The sequence below is a fragment of the Rattus norvegicus genome, chromosome 10 (assembly GCF_036323735.1).
Source record: "Rattus norvegicus strain BN/NHsdMcwi chromosome 10, GRCr8, whole genome shotgun sequence".
Lineage (NCBI taxonomy): Eukaryota > Metazoa > Chordata > Mammalia > Rodentia > Muridae > Rattus > Rattus norvegicus.
Genome location: NC_086028.1, coordinates 27,878,511 through 27,897,972, shown reverse-complemented (window position 1 = coordinate 27,897,972; position 19,462 = coordinate 27,878,511).

Here is a 19,462-nt window from a genome sequence, read left to right as displayed (position 1 = left end):
ATTAATAGTTACTCAATGATAGCATGACTACTTTTCAAAATATCTCTATATGTTAAGTGGCATGCCAAGAGCTTTCTGTTTTTTTTCCCTTCCTCCACTTTCCTTCTTTCCTTTAAACAAATGTCTACTGAGCTTTCTCTGTTGACCCAGTATTGCTCTAAGAGTTCTAGCTTAAATGGTGAGCAAGAGACATCACATACTTTTAATTCTAGTTGAGGATATAATAATGATGAGATATAAGTTAACAATGCATATTCATATGATTGTTGATATCATGAAAAGACAAGTGAAATACATCAATTTGATAGTGATGGGGAAGGGAGGGTTATATTTTGCTGGAAAATTTCTCAGTGGGACAAGTGTTTAAAATTAGACCTCAGTGGATAAGAACAATATTTCCATATCATAGATAGATGTGTGGGAAGAGTTTCTCTGGAAGATGAACATTTTAAAAAATGTTCCAGAGCAGCCAGATTTGTATAAAAGAGATGGTATCTTTGAGCAAATTCAGAGTAGAAGAGTGTAGTACACATAAGAGCCTGGGGGATACAGGGTAACAGACCATGTGGGCCTGCATAGGCCACGAGTAACCAGCCTTTCATGCATTATTTTCAACCAGTACAGTGATCTATGATTTATATGCTGTCTGTTTCTCCATCTGTAGAGGTGGACTGTTATACTCAGGTCAAATATCATGTCAAAGTCACATTGCTGACATGTCCAGTGTCCAGATCTGGAGCATCCTGGCCCCAGAGCCTATGCTAATAATCTCAACAAAAGTCTAGGCATTATCAGCAACACCTTGACATTATTGCTTTTGATGATCACTCATCAGTCCATGTGATCATCCCCAACAAAAACAGTAGGTACCAGCAGGACTCTGAGGTCAAGGGTCAAAAAGAATGGTTATAAAATCAGAAAGAGCAGCAGTCTCAACTAACTGGGACCCCTGGGAGCACCTAGACACTGAACCACCTACCAAGCAGCATACATAAGTTGATTTGAGGCGCCTGACACATATATAGCAGAGTACTGCCTAGTCTGGCCTCAGTGGAAGATGTGCCTAATCTTCAAGACACTTGAGGTCCCAGGAATGGGGGAGGCCTGAGGGTTGGGGAGCATGTTCTTAGAGACGGGGTTGGCGGGGGGAGGGGGGAATGGGATGAAGAACTGTGGGAGAGAGGATTGGGTAGGGGAATGGCTAGATTGTAAAAAAAATAAAATAATAATAAAAATAATGAAATGAGGAAAATTTTTAGTTTCTCCTGACTTCAGTTTTCTCATCAATAAAATAAGACTAATAGTAGTATTTTCTTTCCACTTCGTAAAGTATTAATAGAATAAAGCAGAATCATATCTATCTATGGTAAATGATCCATGAATACTTAGCTGGAAACAAACACTCTATACACACACCACATATACTTACTTACCATGGTGTCTTCTTTTCACTGTTGCTTTACCTTCTACTGTGACCACCTAGATGTCCTGAGTAAGGATGTGAAGATGGACTCAAGGAGGCTGCACTTGGACCTGGTATTCTGTAAGCCTGATGGAACCAGAGTTCAGGTCACTCAACTAGACTATAAACTGAGCTATAAGAAAACTTTGTGTCAGCCTTGTGACACACAGCTATATTGGCTGTGTTTGGTGTGTCAGTATTAAATGATACTGTGGATATTTATGATGATGTTTTGATGGCATTACAGCAGGAGCTTGAATAGCTCCCAAATCTTGGCTCACTACTGCTCAGCTTCGCATTACCCCACATTACTCCCATGTAATTTACAGTTGTCTATCTTTATCTTAAATGCCTCAAATTTCAGATATGGACTGAGCTTTAGATAAAGATTTTTTTTGCCTATAGTTATGTGTCTATGGAAAAGTTCAACTTATAAACTAGGTAAAGTGAGGGATTAGCAACAATGAGTAACAGCAAAACACAGCCATGATAAAAGGCTTTAGCAAGGTATTTGTAAAATACTTATTTTCTCCTTTACATTTTCAGACCACAGTTGACTACAGGGAGCTGAAATCATGGAGAGTGAAACCGGACAAGAGAAGAGCCCTAAATGAATGGTAAATGGTATTTAAAGTAAAATATATAATAACTCAGTATGTAATCATGACAAGGTCTAGTTTGACTCATATGGATAGTCTCAGCTCTTAACAGTTAACTACAATGTTGAAACATCAGTTTGGCTCTTTCACAGACATTTTTAATTTAATATGTAAAAAAACCAAACTTACTACTTTCCCTCCAAACCTGTTCCTTCAATAGGGTTATTTATTTATTTTTCTAGCTTCCCAAACTGGGGAAGCTGGAAGTTCAAGTTTCATTTTTATCGTTCTCTTACTCTCCATACTGGCAAAACACATCGATTTTATCTTCAAAACATTCAAGATAGGACTTGCAATACCTCTGCTGCCACTCCCTGAAGTAAAGCATCATTGACTCTTGCCTGAGATGTCACAAGAGCCACTTAACTGCTTTTTTCATTTCTACTCTTCCGTCCCAAGTTCATTTTCAACATACTCTCAGGGTACCTGTGGTAGGTGCATGATGATCCTCTAGCTGTGTGCATAACCTAATCCCGAGACTTATGATGCTACCTTCTATGGCAAAAGAAACTTCCAAATGGGATCAAATTAAAGACCTTGAGATGCAGCCATTATCCTGGCTTGCCCTGGTTCATCCAGGAGGCATGAGAAGACAATCTGTGCACTTGCTCTTTCCAAGGTTCTGTTCCCTCCGGTATTCCTTTGCCTATTGCTACTGTCTCCACCTTCACAGAACATCACTCCACTCTCTGTCTCATACTCGTCCAGCATCCCTCTTACAGGGGTTGTGATTTTTTTTTCATTTCAAGTAAACCTAGCCATCACCATGAGCCTCTGCAATTAATTTCCTGAAGTACACATTGTAACTCAGATAATTGCAGCTGTGACCTGATCTTCCACCTGTCAGCTATTTGTTTCCAGCCACATTGGCCTCATCTACAGACATGGGTATGTTTCCTCTTTACGTTTATCCACTTCAGATCTGCTGTACTGCTCTCCACAACAACCGTATCACTTTCTTTCTCACCTTCTCAGCGATGACTTTCCTGACCATCTAGCCAAAGACAAGAACTCATCTTCTTTCCACGCCTCCTCTCTGCAGTCTTCTTACCATATTGGTTCTGAAGAATCTGTTATCTGATAAGCTCTACTAATTATGAGAAAGTCATATTTATTCTGCTTTTCTTTATACATTGCTAGAGGCATGGAACCACAATAAGCTCTGAACACAGGGGCTGGTTAAAACATGTTGTTTATTAAAATGCATTGCAGGTAAGTGAGCTGTGAACCTAGTTCAACATGAAGCATACCTATCATGGAGGAAGAGAGCGAGAGCGAGAGTGAGAGAGAGTCAGTCCAAGGGAAGCTGAATAAGTGGTCCATGGGGTTTGAGGACAAGATAGTGACATGTCTGCTAAGAGCTAATCCTGACTTGCCTCTCTGCCCATAGTCTATGTAGTAGAAGTTGGGTTACAGTTTTATGTGGAGGTCCCAGCCCATGGACTTCATAGTACATAATTGTGGCTCTGACCTCTGACCTATCATATTAACAAGTAAATTCTTCTTCCTTACAAACAGTTGTTTTAAAGGCTTATAAAAAAATCTCAAGAATGTGACTCAGTAGGAAGTCATAAGTTTTCACTTTTCCTCAATGACAGTGATCCATGAGCAGAGATGGGCTTTTTTTCGGTATCAGTATGTATTCTATTCAAATGAACAGATCCTTAGCAGTCAATTATCAGTGATGACATGATCTAACATACTGTATACACATATGGCACTGTAAAAATGCCAGGAGAATTGGCATGGTTGGTTCTCGAAGTGATGCAAAGAATCAAAACAAAGGCCTGGCCATAGCAGCTGCATGGGGCTAGCAAACTCAGAATACTGGATAATTTACAACCCTTTTCTTACATTGCCTTCCCTGTCCAATTTTCTACTTTAGAAATCCACTGGGCAAGGGAGAAAGAAACTAAAAGATACAGTTGAACCTGCATGGTTAAGGGATAGGGTATCCAAAGGCTATACATGGACTGACCCTGGGCTTCAACCTCATAGGTAGCAATGAATAGCCTAGTAAGAGCACCAGTGGAAGGGGAAGCCCTTGGTCCTGCTAAGACTGAACCCCCAGTGAATGTGATTGGGGTTGGGGGGAGGGCGGTAATGGGGGGAGGATGGGGAGGGGAACAGCCATATAGAAGGGGAGGGGGAGGGGTCAGGGGGGATGTTGGCCTGGAAACTGGGAAAGGGAATAACAATCGAAATGTAAATAAGAAATACTCAAGTTAATAAAGAAAAAAAATGGATAGGGTATCAAGAAGTTGCAGGCTTAAGGCTTCTGTGGTTCTTGTTGGGGTACTGTACATGCCATAGTGAGGTACAAGCTCTTATAATGCTTCAGGTATATGAAATCTTCCATGTGTGAAAAACCCTGTTTTCTTCATCTTGATCTATTATTTTTTAAAATATAGACCATTTATCAGAAACCACCCTGCTTCTCATCACTAAACATATGACATTTACTAATAAGAAGACATAACACGAAGCCAAAAAAAAAAATCAGCAACCAGGAAATCACCTTCTTTCCTCTCCCCTAACCTTTGGTCCTGTGGTTTTTAGACGTCTGGATAAGACAGTTTCATCTACAAAGTTCAGATTTAAGATCATACAACTGAGTTATAAAAAAATCGTAGAAAATATCACAATGTTTTAAATAACTTTATGCCTTTTTTTAAAGTTTGGACTGAAATAGTATCTATCCTAGACTTCATGAGGCTTGTGGGCTGCAGGTCCTATACATGGCTATCGGACCACTCAGTCTGCTATGTTCTTGAATTTGGCTTTGAATCAGCCTCCCCTGGAGACCGGTTAAAAATATGAGTTTGATTCGTAACAGATGAAGGTTTTACAAAACACATGTTCAGAGAAGTGGGGACCCTAAGCTTAAATGAAATCAACACAGGCTCCTGGCTTGGCTCAGATCAAAGGGTTTAGGCTTAAGATTGGCTGGAAGGTCATGTCACTTATGTGAGGACATAAATGTACATCTTCACATAAGCTTCTAGGTCTTTTCAGTTCTTTTTGTCATATGTTATTTTTTTTCCTTTCTGAAGATACTCCTATGATCTGTTGGGGTGAGTCCCCTTCTGGCACTCACAAATATATATTTTGTCTCACTGCAGGGCCATCTCTCTGTGCTAAAATGATCTCAAGGCTAATCCTGGCAGCTGGTCCCATGTGGTGCCACTCTTGGTACTCATAGAGCTTCTCATGTTGAATGTCTTCCTGCAGATTTTACTCTTGGTGGTGGAGGCAATGTCTGCCAGGTGACATGGGTAGAACAGATGGCATGGTTTTTCTTTCTGACTCCTATTTCAAGTCATGCTCTGATGCCGTGCATATCAGAAGCCACGTCTTCTGAACAAGCAACTTTCCTTAGGTATTATTATGGTATTATTCCTAAACCATGACCTACCCTGGAAAAAATTTAATTTACGTGCAATGAAAATTCTAAATGTATTTGTTTTATGAATTAAAAATTACATATTGCAAATTCTAAAATTGTATGGAATGACACACGAAAACAAACAAATACCTCTTATATTGATAAGCATAAACATTAATAATATTTATGCTTTTGTTTTTTTCTTTCTTTCTTGTGGAACTAGAGATTGGATTGAACCCAGGACCCTGAAGATGCTTGCAAGCTCTACATGTAGGAACTGAACCGTATCTCCAGCTCTTAAGCTTGCGCTCTGTCTCTGTCTCTGTCTCTGTCTCTGTCTCTGTCTCTGTCTCTCTCTCTCTCTCTCTCTCTCTCTCTCCTGCCTGTATTTGTAGCCATCTCTATATATCTGTTTATAAATATCTCTATGTATCTATCTATGTATCTATCATCTATCTATCTACCTACCTATCTATCATCTATCTATCTACCTACCTATTATCTATCTATCTATCTATCTATCTATCAATCATATATCTATCTACCTACCTACCTATCAATCACATATATTTCTTTTTTAATAATTCTCAAAATAGATGTAACACTTCAAAGGCTGCTCTAAAACTACTTTAAAAATAAAATATTATATTATTTTGTGTGTATACATGTCTTGCCTGCATGTATTATGTCCACCACTGTCCACTACATGAATGTCTGGTACCCACGGATGTCAGAAGAAGGTGTAAGAAACTTTTAGACTTACAAATGGTTGTAAGTAGTCTTATGGTTCTAGAAATTGACTCTGCAAGAGCAACAAGCATTCTTAACTGCTGAGTGAACTATTCAGTGCAAGCTTTTAATTTTTCTTAACAGTATATTTTTATACAGTATCACAGAACTGAATATTTTTATAATACTCTTATTTTTATTGACCATGTGTTTTGTCACACAAATGTATCATGGTTTAACTCATCAGGCCCTTACAGATGGATGTTTGAGTTACTCCTGGTATTACTATGTTTGCCGATACAAGCCTATTTAGTATAACGAACAGCCTTGTATTTAGTACACTTCTGCATAGATTTAATATTTTTAAGAGCCCCTTCTCCTTGGCACAGTGCCTAGTGATTTTTTTGCTTTCTTATTTTGCTTTATTTTTTCATACCTTTAAATGTTATTTGATCTCACTCATTTATTCCTTCTAAGTGGGAATGTCACAGGAAGAGAAAATACCCTTTTATTTATTTATCTCTGTGACACCAACATCAAGAAGAGGGCAGAGCACACAATAATTACTTATTAAATATTTGTTGTGACTTTTTATAAATGACCCTCCATTTTCCTGGTAGAGCAACTTTGGGTCAGTGTAGCTGAAAACTGTGACACACACTAGAACCAGAATGTCACAGCAGATGTCTAGAGAAAAGGCAGATCATGGGCAATTTTTTGGACCAGTGCCTTAGTACTGTCATCAAGACCAATTTCTAGGCCCCACCTCTTAAAAGTTCTGCCACCTTCCAATAGTGCTGTATGATTATGATCAAACCTTCAGCACATCAGTCTTTGGGGAATCACTTACCCAAGTTATAAGACTTTGATAAGAGCAGAGAGTAGTGCTATTACCCTAAGGCCCATGACCACTGTGCCGTGTTGTAGCATCTTAAACTTTCCTTATCCCCCTTTCTCTTGAGCATGCTAAACTGTAACCATCTGAAGGTCTTTGAACTTGACTTCAAGTTTGCCACATGATTGTTTCCTTTGCATTAGTCACCTGCATGCTATATTTTCCAAAGATCTTCACTAAGCAGTACGACTAACATGAAATGCTCATTGTGAATCAGCAAATATTTTGCTTTAATGTCTTTTCATTTTACTTTATATAGAAAGATGCTTTGTTCAACATATGAATGTTTAATTAACAGGCATTGACAACAATGCCGAACTCCATTATTTTTCTTGTATGCATATGTGTGATATGTGTAATATATATGAAGGTGTGTGTGTGTGTGTGTGTGTGTGTGTGTGTGTGTGTGTGTAGTCATGAACTTGATATCTGGAGTTTTCCTCCATCATTGATCATATCTCCCTTTATTCTCAAAAGCAGAATCTCTCAGTTGAAGCAAGAGTGCATCCATATGAGTAGTCCATTTAGTCGACTTGCTTCAGAGATCAGTGTCTCCACTTTCAGAGGACTGCTACTATAGGGAGCATCCATACCCATCTGACACTTCTGAGTGTTCTGGGGATCTAAACTCTAGCCTTCAGGCTTGCAGGGCCAATACTTTATCCAATAAAGTATTTCACAGACCTGCAAATTCTATTAGTTCAGCCCCCTTTGCATAGAATGCTTGCAACATATGTTGTGTATGAAGCCCCAGGAGTGGAATGACTTCACAGCAGGCCTGGGTAGTACAAGGGCAGAAAAGTGGGTGGGTGCAGTCTTTCCTTGAATCTATGGAGTGCTGTTGTGTGGGAGAAGGGCTCTGAGGTTAAGCCACATCACATTAGTGGGACCAGAAAGTGGGAATTAGAACACTTGACACAAGTGCACACAGCTACAAAAATGAGATTCCCAAAATTGCTGGATCAATTTCTCTCTCTTCTAAAAGCAGTGATTCACACTGAGAGGGATCCTAAGACAATCTGTGAAATAAAAGGCCAGAAGAGAGAGGTCAGTGGATAGGAAAAGTAAAGGACACCATTTAATGGGATCAGAGAAAGTTTCTTGAGGGCAAAGATAATGTTGGAACAGACATGTACAAGAGGAAAGAAGGGAGAAGGAAAAAAGTTTTAGTATTTACTGCTTTAAACTTTTAATTTTTGTACCCTTTTGTTCTGTTTAGTGGAGAATGGAACTTCTCAAAGTATTTGAGTATTGGCTATAATTTTAGTAGAGAGTGTTCTGAAGTCAAATCAGTATAAAAATTGTTTAAAAGCATAAGTTTAAAAGAACTGATTGAAAATTAGGCTAACTGTTGTGAAAAAAATAGCATGTTACTCAAAACTTAAACAAAAGCAATTTAAATAAACGAATAAAACTTAAGCAGCTCTTCCAAGGCAGTTTGCAAGCTAACTTCTTCTTCAAGTCTTACCTGATAAGTCTATTAATCCATTGTTAAATTAAGAGAGCATCTTGGGACAGGACAAAATTGACATTCATATTTTATCACAGAGAGGCTCTGGGAAATTTGAAGTTGGAAATGAAGATAATAGTGAGATGCGGGTTGCTTTCGCCATGCAGAATTTCATAATGAAACCACTTGAAAGCTGAGGAAAATGGAAGAACTTGTCAATTGCAGAGGGGTGAAGAGTATGGAGTGAGAACTGTCCAGGGTGGCATTTGCTTCCTGGGTCGGTCTATAATTGCTCTCTTGACTTCTGGAAGCCTCGGAAAGGTAGTTTATGCAGAAAAAAAGATGGCCTTGTTGGAGAGATGCTCTGATGGACTTCAAAATGGCTTGACAATCTAGTGATGAGCCAGTCTCAGTGAAATAACCAAGAAGGCAGAACATTGTTGAACCTGTTGTACAAACTTTACTTGATTAGGTTAATTGAGGAGGGAAGACCCACCCTAAATTTGGATAGCACTATTCTATGGGCTTGAGTTCTGGACTCCATCAAGAAGAAGATAGGAGTAACACGACTTGGGTGCAGTGGAATATGGATGAGGCGTGGACTTAGAGGGGAGTGTGTCTGGGGACCTATAGGAAGGTAGGGGAAAGAAAGTGAATGTGTTCATAATATATTATATACTTGTAAGATGTTTACAAAGAATAAATACAAACTTTTTTATGTAGGGAAACATGTTGAGTGTTTTTATGATAAATAATAAGTTCTGAGGAGATAAGTGTTTACTCTTCTAAATGATACATAATATACACATGTATAGAAACATGTCTCATTATTATGTAAATTTATATTTTTATGTATCAGTTACATTAAATTTCATTATTCAAAATGAAAAAAATTAAAGAAGAGCTGGCTTGTGGGTTGTGAGTCCTTGCTGCTCTTGCAGAGGACCTGGGTTCAATTTTCTGCACCCACCCAGGCTGCTCCCAGACAGTTCAGGGCATCTGCCACCTTCAAGGGCACCTTTATACACAGTGTGCTTACAAACAAGCAGCCACATATAGTCTCATTCATACAATTGAATATTTTTCAACTTGGAAAAAATACAAAGGATGCAGTTCATGACTCTCTTTTCCCTGAGAATAGAAGTGATAAAGATGCTTGAGTTTCCAGCACCTTGACTTCCCTACTGTGATGGATAGACTCTTAAACTCCGCGCGAAAATAAATCCTTCCTTCCTTCCTTCCTTCCTTCCTTCCTTCCTTCCTTCCTTCCTTCCTTCCCTCCCTCCCTTCTTTCTTCCTTCCCTTACTATTGTCTGGTATTTTATCACAGTAACAGTAGGTATCCAAGTTACAAAAGCAATCAAGACAGCATCAAAGGTACAGATGAGACAGAAAATGCTGTTTGGTGAGAAAAAGGCCAGAAAGCAAAAGTCTGTCAGGACTTCTCAGCAGGCTTTCTCTCTAGGACAAAGTATCTCTGAGATGTCAAAATTGCAAGGAAGAAATCTCACTCTTCTTTCCTCTTGTTCTTCATAGCTTCTCTGAATATTTCATCTTCAGTGACACACAGTGCATCTGTGTGGGCTTACCCTATCTGTCATGTTTCCTTGTCCTCCATGATTTTTGTCTACTTCAGAGTTTCCTATACATGTTAGTATTTTGCTATTTCACTCTGCTCACATTTTCAGCTCTGGTAATGCTTCCTCATTTTTTCAGTCTTTTAAAATCTCTGACCAACCCCTTTCACATGCCACTTCCTTCCTCCTCTTGCTCATTGCTACGTTCGTCTCTGAATAACCTTTCTTTCTTTCTTTCTTTCTTTCTTTCTTTCTTTCTTTCTTTCTTTCTCTCTCTCTCTCTTTCTTTCTTTCTTTCTTTTTTTCTTTCCTGAAGACCATTTGTTGTGCCCAATCTTAAGATAAATGCACAAAAGCACCATCAAGTGATTGACACAACTTCTTACTCCCTAACTCCCTCTCCAGAGTTCTGCAATCTAATGCTTATGACATGTTTGGGTGACTCTTATTTGACCTATAACTCCCACATCTTGGCCATTAAAAGACACTGCCTAGAAAGAGTATGTAATTCTAACAGAAAGATGGAGAAACACATTTTCTTGGTTAGTTTTTGTTAACCTGACACAAAATAATGTCATATAAGAAGGAATCTTTACTGAAAAAAATGCACCCATATACTAGTTTCAGGCGAGTCTGTGGGCTATTTTCTTAATCAGTAACTGATGTGGGAGGGCATGGGGTCCTGAATTGTATAGAAAGCAGGCTGAGCAAGCCATCATAAACAAACCAGGAAGTATCGCTGGTCTCTGCTTTAGTTTCCCCTTCTACCTTGAGTTTCTGCTATCACTTATGTCAGTGATAGAATATGACCTGAGAGTTGTAAGCTGACATAAACATTTTCTTTGTCAAGTTGCACTTGGTCATGATGTTTTATTATGGCAACATCCTCAGATGACATCCTCTTTTGTAACAAATGCTCATAAACCACACAGGTCTTCAGGTTTCCTGAAGACTAGGAGAATACTCTTTTGAGGAAGGGTGTTGCCCTGCTAAATAAAGTCAAATTCTACTATTGTTCTGATAGCCTTCTGGACTCAGCACAAAATGGCAGACTCTCTTTACCAAAGGGGCCTCTTCTTTTCAGACATTGTCTGAGGAGCTCAAATCCCCACACAAACCTCGGCCTTCGGAATGTCAGGTAGCCTTGATTAAGATTATACGTTTAACTTCCTTTCTTCCAATAAGAATCCCTTCAGCTAGTTCCTGAGATTCCCAGCATGCTTCTCCATGCTCACGAGGCATCTCAGTGTCTTAAGCCTTTAGCCAATGCCTTTGCCCATCCTGGATATTCTGACCTCCAGTTCCCAAGTCTATATAAGCCTTGAATCACCTCAAGTGAAGTTGATCTGTCTCCCTGCAGCTGGTCCTGGTGTTGTCAGTACCATAAGTATTCACAGGACTCCCACACCCACTTCCATCATCTCTGCTCCATTTGCCCTCCTGGGCTAATATTGACTTAGTATGGGAAGGGAGGGTCACATCCTTGTGTGTAGTGTTGTATAGAACGCTTGTAGGATTTATGAGTCACATGTGACCCTGAGCTCTGGAGCCCAGAGTGACGCTGTACAAGTGCAGAACAGCTATGTATTATTTTAATTTTTCTTAACAGTTTTAATTGTTCTTTCTTATGAAGCATTTTCTGTAATCAAGCTACATCTTTATTACTATTTCCTTTCCTCCATCTTGAAATCTCAGAGGTAAGGGCCCAGAAAGAGGAAAAGCAGAAGGTCTTTATAGGTTTTGTAAAAGTGGCTCTTCTTCTAATTCTGCAAGCTTAACATGGTATTGCTGCTGCTCTGCTGAGCTGTCAAACTGACAGGAGTGATTCACCTCTGTAGTAATCATTACAGCCTCACCCGATAACATATTGAACAACAGAGCTCACATTGTTCTGCCAATGCCAATGCCCAGGAACAAACAGTCAGCTCCTAGGCAGCTGAACATGCTTCATCTGATGCTACCTGGTTATTCTGTTTTGTTTGTTTGCTTGCTTGTGTATTTATTTATTCATGGCTCAAGTCCTTACTGAAGTGAACAGTTTTCTTGTGCATTACTTAATATTCCAGAATCATCCATTTGACTGTTTGAGGGACAGAGCATATTGTATATTCTTTATCTTCTTCCTTGATCCCTGAATAAAAGGTGAACGTGTCACCTTAAAATGAGAATTGTTGGGCTGAAGACAAACACTCTGGTTGGTAACAGGATAGAATTTCATGGGGACCAAAGGTCTTCGTATCATCTCCTCCATTTTCCAATCTAAAGACAGAACCATGAGTAATTATCAGTTTACTAAAAGGTGCCAGCAGGGCCAGTGGAACTTGTGAACAGGTATTACTGTTTGGTTTTTGTTGTTGTTTGTTTGTTGGTTGGTTTTCAGTTTTCCTATCTCTTGCGAAGCCTGGTCCTACTCTTCCTTTCACTTTGTTGTTGACTCGAGATTGATGGCATTTTGTTGAAATACTATTTAAGACAGAGTTCCAAGCCATTGCATTCTGAGAGTTGATTTCCAGGGAGAAATGAAACTGTCTCTGAATTCAGGAATATGCCCAATGATGAACTTAGGAAAGTTAATGGAGATTTCTTTTTTGTTTTTGCTTTTGCTCTTTCATTCCCATCACCAGGATTAAATCCTGTCTTGATCTTATTGTTCAAAGCTAAGCGCATCCTTCTAAGAGTCAGGGAGGGATAGTCCCAGTGTTGGTGGTATGGAGAGGAAGGAAAAGAGAATTAGAAGGCAGCAAATGAGTCCACCCTAGTCTGTGCTCAAATACTTTTGGTTTGGAGCCTTATTGTGATAATTATCTAGATCCTCAAAGACTTGATCAATAGTAATTGCATTGGCAGTTAGACAAAATAAGTTATTTAATATGTTTTATTTTTAAATGGTTTTTATTTTTAAATGGTATTAGTAACTATATCACATATTAATACAGAAAGAAAAACTCAATATATATCATGTTAACATATGTCATGCAATCTTGGTAAACTCAACTTTTCCACTCAAGCAAACAAAAGAGTGAAAAAGGTAATTGATGTCACAGCACTATTATAGAAATAAATTTAATTTCTTAGATCCCCAAAATGTGTCTTGAAGTTTCTAAAGCCATCGGCTAGACAAGGATGTTGAGAATTTGTGTGTGTGTGTGTGTGTGTGTGTGTGTGTGTGTGCATGAACACCTGTGCACAATGTAAACTATCTTTTTGAATGGATAGCTAGTTCATGGTCACTAACTCACTAAATCTCTATAATATTTCTCAAGAAAGAGATGCTATTACCATCCTCACTTTACAGGAAATGAGCTACAGTGAGGTCAAGACTCAAAGTGATGTGTAAATATGTGATCAATATCAGGGAAGAACAAATTAGGTTTCCATCTTATCATCATGTAGGCTTCTAAGATATGATTGACATTGGCATATGTAAAACATTGAGTGCTGCATATTGACTTATGCAGCCTTGGAAGATGATGAGAGTATGTCTTCCTTACCTTATAAAGAGGCAAGGAGAGGAGACTGTGGTGGGTACCATCCTGAACTGTCCACATGAACCTTCAGAGCTAAGGCCCTTGTTCCTTGGTGGCTATGTTCAACTGTGGGTGTTACTCTCACTCAAAGAAAGCCTTAGATACAAGGGTATATCTTTTCTCTTTTAATAACAAAACCCTGGCAGGTGTGTTCATCTGCCTCCATTGCCTCAGAGGAAGCCACCAAACCTGCCATTCTAGTTGTTGGTCTCCCTAAGGGTTCTGCCAAGGGTTTTCCTTGTTTGTGTGCCATTGCTCAATCCTCCCCATCCAAAACAAAGATAGGGACCAACGTCTTCTGTACTTGAGCACACTATATTCCAATTCCAATTTAAGATATGATCATGCTTTTGTTGCTTCTTCATGCTTAGATTTTTCTTGCTCTAGAAGATTTCTTTCAGTCTTTCTGTCCCCTCCCCTATGGTCCCCTCCCTTCCCTTCCTGTCTCATTCCCACTCTTGTCCTTTTTCCATTTTTATTTTTATTTTCCAAGTTAGGTAAGGTAAAGTGTTCAGCTTAGATCCACTGCTTTCCATGTCCCCTTGGGTATCTTTGTCATGGGAAAGTGGCAGCACAGTTAACCTGCTTCTGTTTTGTTTTCTCCTTGCATAAATTGCAGGTAAGTTTCCAGTGCGGTCTCACATACCTTCATTTTTGTGAACCAACTTGCTTTTGAGCAGTGTCATCCTCCCTGCTGGGTTCTGGAAGTAGGACAATTTTCGGTGTTATTTTTAATCATGTAGCACTCAGGGAGATAATGATATTGATTAAAATGTGAGCCCAAGGAAGGTATTTCTCTTCTGGAGTGATCCATGAAGGGGAAATATGCTTCGATTCACATCTCCACTAGGTGGTGTATTATTAAAGTGCTACTGCAATTGTGGTCACTAGAAGAAATGATGTAGTATTATTCTTAAAGGGACAGAATTAAGCTCTATGAAAATGGATATGCTCATACATTTATGGTTCATTATGAAGGGACATTCAATAACAAGTATTTGTCATACTTTTAAACAAAAAACCATACAAATCTATACTGCCAAATCTAGCTTCTACTATAAGAAAATAAAATTTGAGACAAAAAAATTCAACCTGTGTTTTGATTCTCATCTGTTATGTGACCTTGTCCCTGTCCTGTCATATCTTTGGGTCGGCATCCTCCCTCTGATGTAAAAGGGAGCACGGAGTAGCTGCTAAGAGTCTTTTTACTTCTGATACTTTATTCCATTGAATTCATTACCACAGTTAAGTTGCAAATGGAGAATAAGGATAAAATTAAACCATGGGCTTGTTTATAAATATTTTATGATGAATATAGCTGTGATTTTAGCCTTTATAACTTTTAAATATTAAATAGGGCCTCTACAAAGATGTTCATTCAGACTGAATTTCAGAATACTTTATTTTAAGCCAGACAGCTTTAGGTGTTGAGAACCTCTTGTCTACCCCTTACAGCTGCTCTGGAATGAGCTCCTTTGAAACCTGCAGAAACTCATCTTGGGAGCAGAAGAGATCTTCACAGATAATTATCAGCATTAGCCAAGGGGAGAGTACCCAGCTCCTTTGTTCAGTTTTGCAAAAGACGTGTCCTCTATCATTCCACTTTCCAGACTGCTTTTTACTTGAATTATAGGACTGCCACTGAAAAGAGCCTTATCACATTTTATAATGCTATAGACATTTGCCCAATAATTCTATTGAAGGTAGATAAGAAGACTTGATAAAGAAGAAGAAAAAGAAAAAGAAAAAGAAGGAGGAGGAAGAGAAGGAAGAGAAGAAGGAGAAGAAGGAGAGAAGGAGAGGAAGGAGAAAAAGATGAAGAGGAAGGAGAAGGTGAAGGAGAAAAAAGGAAGAAGAAATACATAGGAAATCACAGAGAGTGTGTCAGCATTCAGAAGACCTGCACAGGTTCAAACCAGACAGAAATCCCAGCACTGAGAAGGGGACGGGGACACAAAGTCACACCCCTAACAACAAAGTTATTTACTACTGATCCCTGTTGAGAAAGGCCAAATCAGTTTTCTCCAGTACAGTTAGTAGGTATATCAACCACACTCTTGGGCAGTCCCTATGCCCCAGAGTATACAGAATTCATTCCATGCTTGTTTGATTGTTAGGTTTTTGGGGTGTTATCTTGGTATTTTGTGTTATTTTTGTTTGTTTTAATTCCCACTTTGTTTTGTATTATTTGGAGAGAAAGAGAGAGATACTGACAGAATGTGAAGCCTGGTAGATAGGGAGACAAGGAGGATGGGAGAAGATTGGGGGAGGAGAAAAACATGATAAAAATAAATATACTGTGTGAAATAAAAAGAAAAAAATAACACATTCAAAGTCTGCTGTCATCATGTGACCTTCTCCACTTCTTCTCATGAGTCATGTTTTCTGCATTCTCTGATTTCCCTGGCATATTGTTTCTCATTTCCTAAAATTAATTCCCCAGTACACACCTGATACCCTTCTCTCTGGCCAAATTTTACTGGCTCTAGGTTTCCAGTTCTTATCTCTTTCCTTGGAAAGTACTTCCCCACAACCTGAGTTATGGAGTTGGTTCCCTATTTCAGCCTATTTTTTTGATATAGATTCTGTCTAAATGCCAATTATCTCATTGATTGTTGATGTGTTCTGTTTTCTATATCCCGATAGATCTTAGTGACTTCCAGAGGCAGGACTAACAACCCTCCTGACATTTGTCAGTGAATGGATGAATGACTGAATCAGATCAAATGGATATTGAATGAATGAATGCTTACTGCAGCATGCAGAGGAGTTCTCTGTTTTATCACATCATTTGTTGGGCCATGGCAAAATGTCTGTCTAGCTTCCTTTCCTGGTATGCATTCAGGACCGAGGATTTAGTCTGACCTAAGCTCTGCAGGTGGAAAGTTGTCTGGGAGGTAGTTGTGCAGTGCAGTAACAGTGTGGCCCTTGTCTGTGCCAAGATTTCTTATCTACAACCTTCCAGATCTTCTTAGTGTACCAAACATGCTCTGTACTAATACATCATGATGACCTTAAGGTGCTGGGTCAGCCGCGTTTAAACCAGCATGGCTTCTCCATCCTGCTAAAGTTACAGTGATTTTTTTAGACTCTGGGTTTTCAATTTCCAGAAGAACTGCAAAGACATGTGGGATTAGTAACAGGAATTGAATCAGTTCATTTATCATGAAGGGAGAGGTCCAGTCTACCAATTCTCTTCCATAGAGAATTATTTTTTTTTAAAAAATTGCTTACATATGAGAGTATTTATATACCATCTTCACAGTCCACAAAAGCTAATCTTGTTTCCCCAAATTTGCCTGATCAATTGTTAATTTTCTGGGTACATGTCTCTTATTTTTGCCATGTGATTATATTGGATCAGATTCTGTCACTTAAAAATTACATTCTTACTTAGTTATTTGGTGACTACAACTGCATGTATGGAGGAGTATAAATGCTTACATGGGTAGAGTCTTCCTAAGTAGTTCCTCAAATATAAGAACTCATACATTACCTTAGATCCTACATACTATGTCACAGCTTGGTGTTCAATAGACATCACAGAAGGTCATTGTTTTGAATTAGTGTCTTCCATGGAGTATTAAAGCAAGAAGAACAAAGACACCAAAAAAATCAAGTATAGCTGCCGTGGCTTAAGTTTAGTATTTCCAAACTGAAAGAAAATTGTTATTCGACATTGTAAGCAATCAAGAGACAGCCAACAGAGAACTTTCCAAAAGAGAACAATTTTAATTAATATAATAAATTCTCTTTGCCTTTATCTTTTTATATCCAAGATAAGCTGGAGTAACCTATGCTAACCCACTAGTTTTTTCTACTGTCACTGACCCTACCTTTCAATGTTCTATGTTTGAAAATGCCATTTTGCCCCCTTTTATTTCTTGTTTCAAAGGCCTTTTCTATCTCTAGAAGCAACCTTTTCCATTCAACTCTACTTACTTGAGTCTACAGAGTAAAGCATTGCCCAATCACAGAATATTTAGTAACCAATTGGTTTGTGAAATATTTGGCATTCAGGAGGATAGGAGAGGAGAGGTGAGAGAAGAATTAGGTAGATGGAGAAGCTGAACAGGGATACAGGATTAACAAAGTTACATCCCACATAGAGTTGTTCCCTGGTAGGGCCAAAAGTGCCCTTTAGCTTCTGCCTTGTTAGTCATTATACATGAAGCCACTCGGCAGAGTGTGTGTGTCCTTGGGTGGTTTTTGCCTAGGATGCCTCCTGGCAACTGGAGCACATCCTTTCATGAGATGGAATCTTGGTGGCCTATTTGCTTGTCTACAATAAAAAGATAATGCCCTCTAATAAAAGTCTTATGAAACTGAAGTTTATTGAATATTTATGTAACAGAATCTTATTGACTAGACCTATGGTTAAACTGAAAGATCAACCACAAAGCCAGACTCTATCTGATAAAAACAATGATTATATTTTGTAATATTTGACAGGAAATAAAATCTTAAATAAAAGTGTTTAATGTATACATAGAAAATATATTTCCAAAGCCCATCCTAGCTTCTTTCTTTTCATAGATACTTCTAATTTGGGTAAGTATATAAATGCCTTCTTAAAAGCAAAATCAGGTGTTTTCTCCAGAATTTCTGGAAACACACCATTTCAAAATACAAAACAGAATATGAGTCACTAAAATATGAGCTAGCAATACTGCTCCTTACTAATAGTCTACAATACACAAGGTATCTTACAGATCTATTTCTTGAGAGCTTGTTTGGAGGTTTAGCCTGGGCATGCTACTACTCATGGCCCTTAATGATTTTGAGATGGTCCTCCTCTGCTTGAGGACTGTGGTCCTTTCTACTGAGTGCACGACATTAGGAGGAATTCACATGGAGCTGTGTAGGAGGAATGGGAACATCTCCACTGCCAGCCAGATCGGCCAGATTGAGCCTGATAGTCAGTGTATTTAAAGATGTTGCAACCCCATAGGAAGAACAATATCAACCAACCAGACACCTCAGAGTTCCCAGGGTCAAAACCATGAACTAAAGAATACACATGGAGGGACCCATGACTCTAGCCACATTTGTAGCAGAGGATGGCATTGTCCAGCAGCAATAGGAGAAGAAGATATTTGTACTGTGAAGGTTTGGTTCCCCAGTGTAGGGGAATGCCAGGGTGTTGAGATGGGAGTGGGTGGGTGGGAACATCTTCGTAGAAGCATGGGGAGGGAGTAGGGATGCAAGAGGGAGGGAAAGGGGATAATATTTGAAATGTAAATACATAAATTATCCAATAAAAAGTAAGCTATATTAAAAAAGTCACAACCAAATTGTTCTCCCCTCCGGTATGTTCCTTAGTGATTATGAAGTTATATGCTGGAGAATTAGTCTGTTTACCACATATAATATTTAAAACAATATTATATTTATTTCTATTCTACAGAGAGTGGAACTGAAACTTTACTAATCCATTTGTTCAAGGTTACAAATTAGCTTATTGCACATTCTGAATTGTAATAGTCAGTGTGCCCCATGTGAATGTAAATTCTTAATAATTAAGACTCATAATTGTTAAGATATCTTCTGTTCCTTAAATTTGCCTTCCTTAATCCCTTTATGGCTCCCATCCCTCAGATGTCAGTCAGTCCAAGGCTTCAGAGGATAGAACTCCTTCCTGCATGAAAGTAGCAGGGTAAAGAATTTCAAATTCTATGGGAAAGGCATGACATGGGTTAGATTGCTCAGTGGAGAAAGTTAGAAAGTTGTATAACTTTCTTGAAACTATAATACCTGGAGTTTAGCTCAAGGTATTTA